Genomic DNA, 7,397 nt, shown 5'->3' with positions numbered 1-7,397 from the left:
TCAATTTGGTTTTCATTTGCATTTCCTTCATGGCAAACTCTGTTGAACATCTTTTCCTGTGCTTAATTTTTTATTTACCTTTTTCAGTTAAATGTCTCTTGATGTCTTTTGCCTTTGCTCTATTTGCATTATTTTTTATTTTATTTTATTTCTTAGTGTTTACTTTTGAGAGTTTTAAAATACTCTAGATGCAAGTCCTTTGTTGGTTATGTAGTTTGCAAATATTTCCCCTCATTCTTTAGCTTATGTTTTCATTGACTTAATAGGGCCTTTCATAGATCTAAAGTGTTAATTATTATTATGAAGTGAAGTTTTATACTTTTATGGATCATGCTTTTGGTTGCAAGTAGAAAAAATACTTCTATAGCCTTTTATCCTAGAGATTTTCTCCTTTTTATTCCTAAAAGTTTTATAGTTTTACATTTTCATATAAGTTAACGATCCATTTTGAGTTAATTTTTTATAAGCTGTGAGATTTAAATTGAGGTTTGTTTTTTGGCTTATGCTTGTCTGCTGGATCCAGCACCATTTGTTGAAAAGTCTATCTTTCTTTCACTGAATTACTTCTCTACTTTTTTTTCAAAAGAAGTTAGGCATAATTGTGTGGGTGTATTTCTGTGTTCTTTATTACCGCAGCTATAGAATAAGTCTTGAAATTGGGTAGACTGACTCCTTTCACTTTATTATTCTTTTCAGAATTGTTTTAGTTATTCTAAGGCCTCAGGCTTTCTATATAAGTTTTAGAATAATTTGGTGTATATCTAAGAAAAAAAATCTTGCTGGGAACTTGATAAGGATTGCATCAAATCAGTATATCAAGACGAGGAAAAATTGACATTGTTACTATGTGGAGTCTTCCAATCCATGAACACAGCATGACTCTCTCTTTATTTCGACATTTGGTGAATTCTTCCATCAGGATGTTGTGGTTTTCAGCACACAAGTCCTGAAGATGACTTGATATATCTACACCGAGGTATTTCATACTTCGTAGAGATTATAAATAGTATATTTTTTATTTCAATGTCCACATGCTTATTACTGTATATAGAAATGCAGTTGATTTTGTATGTTTATCCTGTGATCTTAGTGAACTCACGTTACTTTTAGGAGTTTTAACTTACTATTTTTAGGAGTTTTTTGTAGATTCCTTGGGATTTTCTGTGTAGACAACCATGTCATCTGCTAATAGGAACAGCTTTATTTGTTCTTTTCCAACTCATATGCCTTTTATTTTCTTTTCCTTGTCCTATTGCACTGGCTAGAAATTCAAGCAATAAGTTGAATGAGTTGTGAGAGTATCCTTGCTTTAAGGCGAAACATTCAGTCTCTCACCATTAGATAAAATGTTAGCTGAAACTTCTTTGTAGATGCCCTTTATGAAGTTGAGAAAATTACCCTATATTTCTATTTTTCTGAGAGATTTTTTATCATGAATGGGTATTCAATTTTGTCAAATGTTTTTTCTGCATTGATTATAATTTTTTAAAAATGTTGAGCTTCATGGTTTTATTAAGGCAAATACAATATGCGCATGAGCTGTCTACTCATTTTCTTCGCTGCACAGCCTGGCGTTGGGACTGGTGACTCTGATGGCCAGCTGGGCTGCTCTTTCCACATGGCTTTGTGGTTCTTGGAGGAGACATTGTGAGCAATCTCAGCACAGTAAGATTTGTTGCACATCAGCAGCACTTCGAGCTCCTTGACATTGTGGACCAGGAACTTGAGGAAGCCGCTGGGCAGCATGTGCTGTATTTTCTTGTTGCTCCTGTAACCGATGTTGGGCATCAAGATCTGGCCCTTGAACTCCTGTGCACCCTGTTGTTAATGGCCCTTGGTTTCTGCCAGTTCCGCTTAATTTTGACATATCGGTCTGACTGGTGCTAGATGAACTTCTGGGTCCTCTTCTTGGTAATCTTGGGTTTCACGAGGGGTCTGAAGGTGGCCATGATGCTGACTAGGAGATGGCTCGATTATAATTCTAGGTTCTAATATTTTGTTAAGGACTTTTGCATCTATATTCATGAGAATTATTCATCTTTCTCCTTTTTTTGTATTGTCCTTGTCTGGTTTTGATATTAATGTAATACTAACTTCATAAAATAAATTAAGAAGTATTCTTTCCTTTCTATTTTCTAGAAGAGATTGTTTAGAACTGACATTAATTCTTTAAACATTTTGTAGAAATCTCCAACAAAACCATTTGATCACGGAGAGCTCTCTCTTATTTATTTATTATTTATTTATTTATTATTTATTTATTATTTATTTATTTATTTAATATCTTAAATTATAAATTCAATTTTTTTAATTGCCATAGGGTTATTAAAAAGATCTATTCATATTAGGGGTCTTGTGGTAGCTTGTGTTTTTTTAAGGGAATTGGTCAATTTCTTTAAGTTGTCAAATTAACATGTGTAGAGGTGATACTGAGATGCTTCACTGCAATCTTGCAAGTGTGGACATCTAGACTTTCCACTCAGCCTTTGCTGCAAGGGCAAGAGAGGGGCTATAGTTTTTTTTCTTACCGTGTTTGGTAGCTGGAGTTGAGCAGTTGTTCGTTAAAAGGTTTCTGCCTTACTGTGTGCTTCCTTTCCTGGTCCTTCAGCTAGAGAGTAGACTGCTGTTGGGGTCCCCGGGTTGCCTGGATTCTTTAGCTCCAGGTATAGGCTTTTGAAACAAAAGCAACAAACAAACAAACAAACAACCCCCCCATGCTTCAAACAAACAAAAAAAACCCCAAAAAACAAAAAACCCAGAAGCAAACCAGAGAAAACCATCCTGTTGTTTTTTGGTCCTGAGGTTCTTAGCTAGTCTGCATTCTTGCTTCCATCTTTTAGAGTCTTTTTGTGTTGTTTTGTGTATGTCTAAGGGTTTTAGTTGTATTTAGTGAGAGAAATAGGGAAAAGCATATATATCCTATCTTCCCACCAGCTGAAGTTTGTGATATATTTTTAAATGGAAAATAATATTAAAGAACAATTTGTATGATGTGAACCTGTTTTTGAGTAGATAAAAAAAAAAGAAATTACCATATTATATTAGTTATAATATAAAAAGATATAAATGTGTACTATATAATACTATATAAATTAAACATATAAATATCTAGTCATTACAAAATTGCTCTTAAAATGGAGAAGTAAAGTTGTGACATATTTTTATTTTCTACTTTTATACTGCTGTATTGATTTTTTTTTCCTGCAAGTTACCCTTTTTTCCTCCTCCCTCATTCTTTTTTTTTAAAATTAATTAAATGTTAGTTGGCCAACTTTATAAAAAGACTTTTAAGCCTTGCTTACAAAACTCTGAAAGTTTGTAGACATGTTGTTTTGATTGTCTTCTCCCTCTGCAGAAAAACCCTTTTCAATCAGCCTTATGCAGTCCTCAATACATACTTGTTCTCATGGATTAAAGAGCTTCAATTTTGACTAGTCTTCTGTACTCTGTGATCATAGCACCCAGTTTCTCAATTTCACCTATTTTCTCAGCAACTTGAAAGACCTTTCAGATGATGTCCTTAACAATCAGAGCAATTTTGGTGTATTTCTTAGATATAAGGTTTATCAGTAGTGTATAAATGTGCATCTATGGACGAAATAATGTAGTCTGTTCAAATGTTCTTTCCACTTGAAAATTATTGTCATTCTTAGCATTTCCTGTTAAACGTTGTTGGGGAAAGGGATCATAACTGACAACCTGCTGGATCTGATCTTGACAGCCAGCTGTGGTATTAGACATCTACCCAGCTTCCTGCTGGTCATTAGTTTTTCTGTTAATTGACTGTAAGTACTCTAGGTTCTGTTGAATCCAACACACCCTGAATTTGTTCACTGGCCTCTGTGGCAATGTTTCCTGTGACTCAGACATTCCATAGGTCCCAGGAGCTCAGTGACAGTGAACAACCTTTCTTTTCAGATCTATTTCAGTTTCTTTGTTTAGATCACTATTTGTGGAAATTACTGGGTACCTATTTTTTTTGCAAAAAAATAAAGAAAGAAAAAATTTAAAAGTGATTATTTGATATAGGAAAATTAAAAAGAGGACATTGCTTAAGAGTTTCCTAATGGGCGATCAATAATTCTGTCACACACACACACACAAAACTTTTAAAAATGTCCAGGTAAAACCATAATTACGTTCTCATTATTTATGTATAAGGAAATACCATTAAAGCTGAGAAGGGATCTATTAACACACACTTGATAACCAAGTCAGAATCTTGGACTGCAACGTTTCTTAGAGTCCACATTGTTTGTTCATTGACGTGAGCTTGAGGAGATGCCCACGGAACAGAGAATGCTGTCAGAGCATCCTCTACAGCCTTGTTTTGATCTGGCAGTCCAGAAGCGGCCTTGGTAAGTGTGTGAGTGAATTTAAGCAGAATACCAGATGTATACCAGGTGATCCTGCCCCAAACATACATACACTCACACATATTTTAAAATCAAACCAGTCTAGTTTATACTTTTAATGGAGAGGGTGATGGGGCTGTTTTCCTTAGAAAAAAGTTTCCTGGCAGCTTGGATATCTTGGACTTGGCCTTACCGATTGTTACTATTCATTCTGCTGACAAGATCAGCAAGAGACCAAGAGACCAGTTGCCTTTGTTCATTCAATTTCTTGCAGTGACAAATAGTATCATCAAGAAAAGAGCTTACCTTTCTACTTTTAGGAAGCAACTGCTCAACCTCCTGGGCTTTTCTTAGTTCCACAGTCTGTTCCATGTGCTTCTGCCTCTAACTGCATAGTCTGCCCCTGATGCTTCAAAACTTGACACGAGGAGTTGAGGAACAGGTGGTTCCAGCTGCAGGAACTCAGGCATCAACCCGAAGAACCATACGCTGTAGCATCACTTCACCTGCATTTTGGCATGAGTAGAGTTCTACGAGCAATACTCATATGTTTTTATTGAGAAAATAAAGATATGTCCATTTTGAAAAAGAAGAATCTTACAGTTGGGGAGAGGAAAAATTCCTCCCTTAGCCTTCTTGAGTTCTCTTGGCTAGTACAGTAATGAAATTCACATGAAACAGATGAACAGAAGGAACAAAAGAAGTAATTCTTAGGTACAGAAGTCTCATATAAGTAGGACCTACGAAGTGACCAAAACAGGCAACTTGATACTTTTTAGACAAAGAAACAATAAATTTGTGAGGAATTGACAGGACAAAGAAAAAGATTTGGGTACTTAATTAGTGGAAAATCTAAGCAGAATTTGGGCTTGGGGTAGTAAATTAGTGAAGTAACAAAGATTGTTTATGAGAACCTTCTTGACCCTGAGTTCTGTATCTCTGAAGATAAGGATGCCTCTCTGCCTCCTGGTATAAGAGGGTAACTTTCACATGGAAGATTAATTTCCTGTTTTCAGGGAGACAGAATGGAGGGTCAGAGTGTCCTTGTGCTGGCTCTTTCTTAAGTAACTTTAATTCAAAATAATCAATAGGCCACTTTGGCATATTTTGGGGGCAGCCTGCCCTGAGCCCGAATACTGTTCTTTAAAGAAATATTCATTTATTGGTATGATTTTGGAGTAAACCAAATTTCTTTTACATACTTATAAATTTGATATGATTTCTTTTCTTTAAACTACTGATGTATGCTGTGGGATAATCATTAATTTTTTCACACTACATTAGGCCTTGAATTTCCAGTTTGATTTATTACCATCCTATTGTACTGCTTAATTTACAGTAGTCTATTTAGAGTTTCATATTTATATCAAACTATGATCAGTTCATTTCTGGTTTTGTGAAAATCTTATCATCTTTGGGGACTGAGGTTTTCATTAGTTTGTAGAGTTATCTTGAGTAATTTTCCTCTGCTCCATGTCATGGAATAGGTGATACATGGTGAAATTTTCAAAGAAAAAAGTGGAAAAGCCTTCTTCAGTGATGACCTTTATTGTTGTGGATAATCTTTAGCAATTCTCCTTATTTTCTCTATTGCTTTATTCAGGTTTTCTATGTTTTAACTGCATCGATTCTGGTGTTAGTTTGGCTGTTACCATACCATCAATATTTCTAAATTTATTACAAAACTATGACAGTAATGCATTATAATTTAATCATTCACTCATTATATCCTCTTTCTAAATTTGACTTCTTATCTTGTTTTTATTAAACTTAACAATATTTTTTATGTTTTATTAGATTTTTTAAGCAATGTATTTTGAATTTATTCTTAAATTTTACTAACTTTTAGTTCTACATTTTTCCCCCTAAATTTCCAAAGACTGTTTTTTTCCTTCAGATTTTCTTTGGGTTGCTTTTTTTCTCATTTTCTGAAATCTTAGGTAATTTGCATTTCAGAAAATAAGGTTTTAGTGATCATTTTCCATTGTAGAAAACTGATTTTATATATTTGTTGGAAAAATGCTCACTCCCTCTGGGACATTTGGATTTAACTGAGACATGATTGAAAGGATGTGAAGTGGCTAGGCCAGCTATGCTTAGGTCCCCACTGCCTTGCAATGCAGGAGATTCTGGTGTATGCATGACTGGTCGTCATTACATTGTGATAACGTGACCACACATGTGTAATGCATGGCTATTGCATAGAATCTGTGGACAGTACAAGCAAGATGATGCCAGAAGTGACAGTCAGAAACTGTGCCAGAGCTTGGTACTAGTTTTTGGTAGCATAGCTTAGCAAAAGAGTTCAGGGTAATATGGACAAGAGTCCTCACCTTGGAGTTCTTACCTACTGGTAGGACTTCACCTTGGAAAAGTGGCAGAGCTGAATAGCCAGCACCTGAGTCCCTCTCCTGTGAGGATGCTCTGAGAAACTATGGTTCTTTACCTTCCCCTTCCTGATGCCTTTTGAGATCCTTTGTTGCAATGTATCTTTGAGCCGACTACAGGAAGATCTAACTACTAGTTATACATTTATGTCACAGAGTGATCATTTTCACCCAGCTTCATGCCCAGTCCTTGGCAAAACTATTTCAAGTGAGTTCTTCAGTGAACAGTGTTAAAGTAGATGTTTCAGAAATGCAAAAACCATGATTCTCAGGCAACTACAAAATGAGCACATGTCAAATTTTAACTCATTAATTAATGAGGTAACCAGTAATATGTTGTGATTAGCTCAGAGAGCATTTCAGAAGCAAGAGTTCATAGGCAATTAAACAAAGAAATGTTTAGATGATTATTGTGTTAGATATAAACTGTTTAATGTCTAATAGACTATAAATTTGTGGGGGTAATCTGTTTGACAGAAATTATTTGCATCACTATAGGGCAAAAATACATATGTTAACAAGGAACTTCATTAAGTCTGCAACTTTTAATTAGTCTTAAACAATGAGATGAACTATGTATATTCTCCTAAACAATCCTTGAGTGGTCTTTGCCCCATGTGCTATTAAAAAGACGTGATGCTCACATTTTTATTTT

At 35.0% G+C, this 7,397-nt stretch overlaps 1 pseudogene; it reads right to left on the bottom strand.

The window, feature by feature from the left end:
• Nucleotides 1-1,543: 1,543 nt before the first annotated feature.
• On the bottom strand, nucleotides 1,544-1,949 carry LOC123619196 (large ribosomal subunit protein eL32-like; annotated as a pseudogene).
• Between the last annotated feature and the right edge of the window lie 5,448 nt (nucleotides 1,950-7,397).

Source organism: Camelus bactrianus, chromosome 11 (assembly GCF_048773025.1).
Source record: "Camelus bactrianus isolate YW-2024 breed Bactrian camel chromosome 11, ASM4877302v1, whole genome shotgun sequence".
NCBI lineage: Eukaryota > Metazoa > Chordata > Mammalia > Artiodactyla > Camelidae > Camelus > Camelus bactrianus.
The sequence above is the reverse complement of the archived record's forward strand: the minus strand, read 5'-3'. Positions and strand labels throughout refer to the sequence as shown.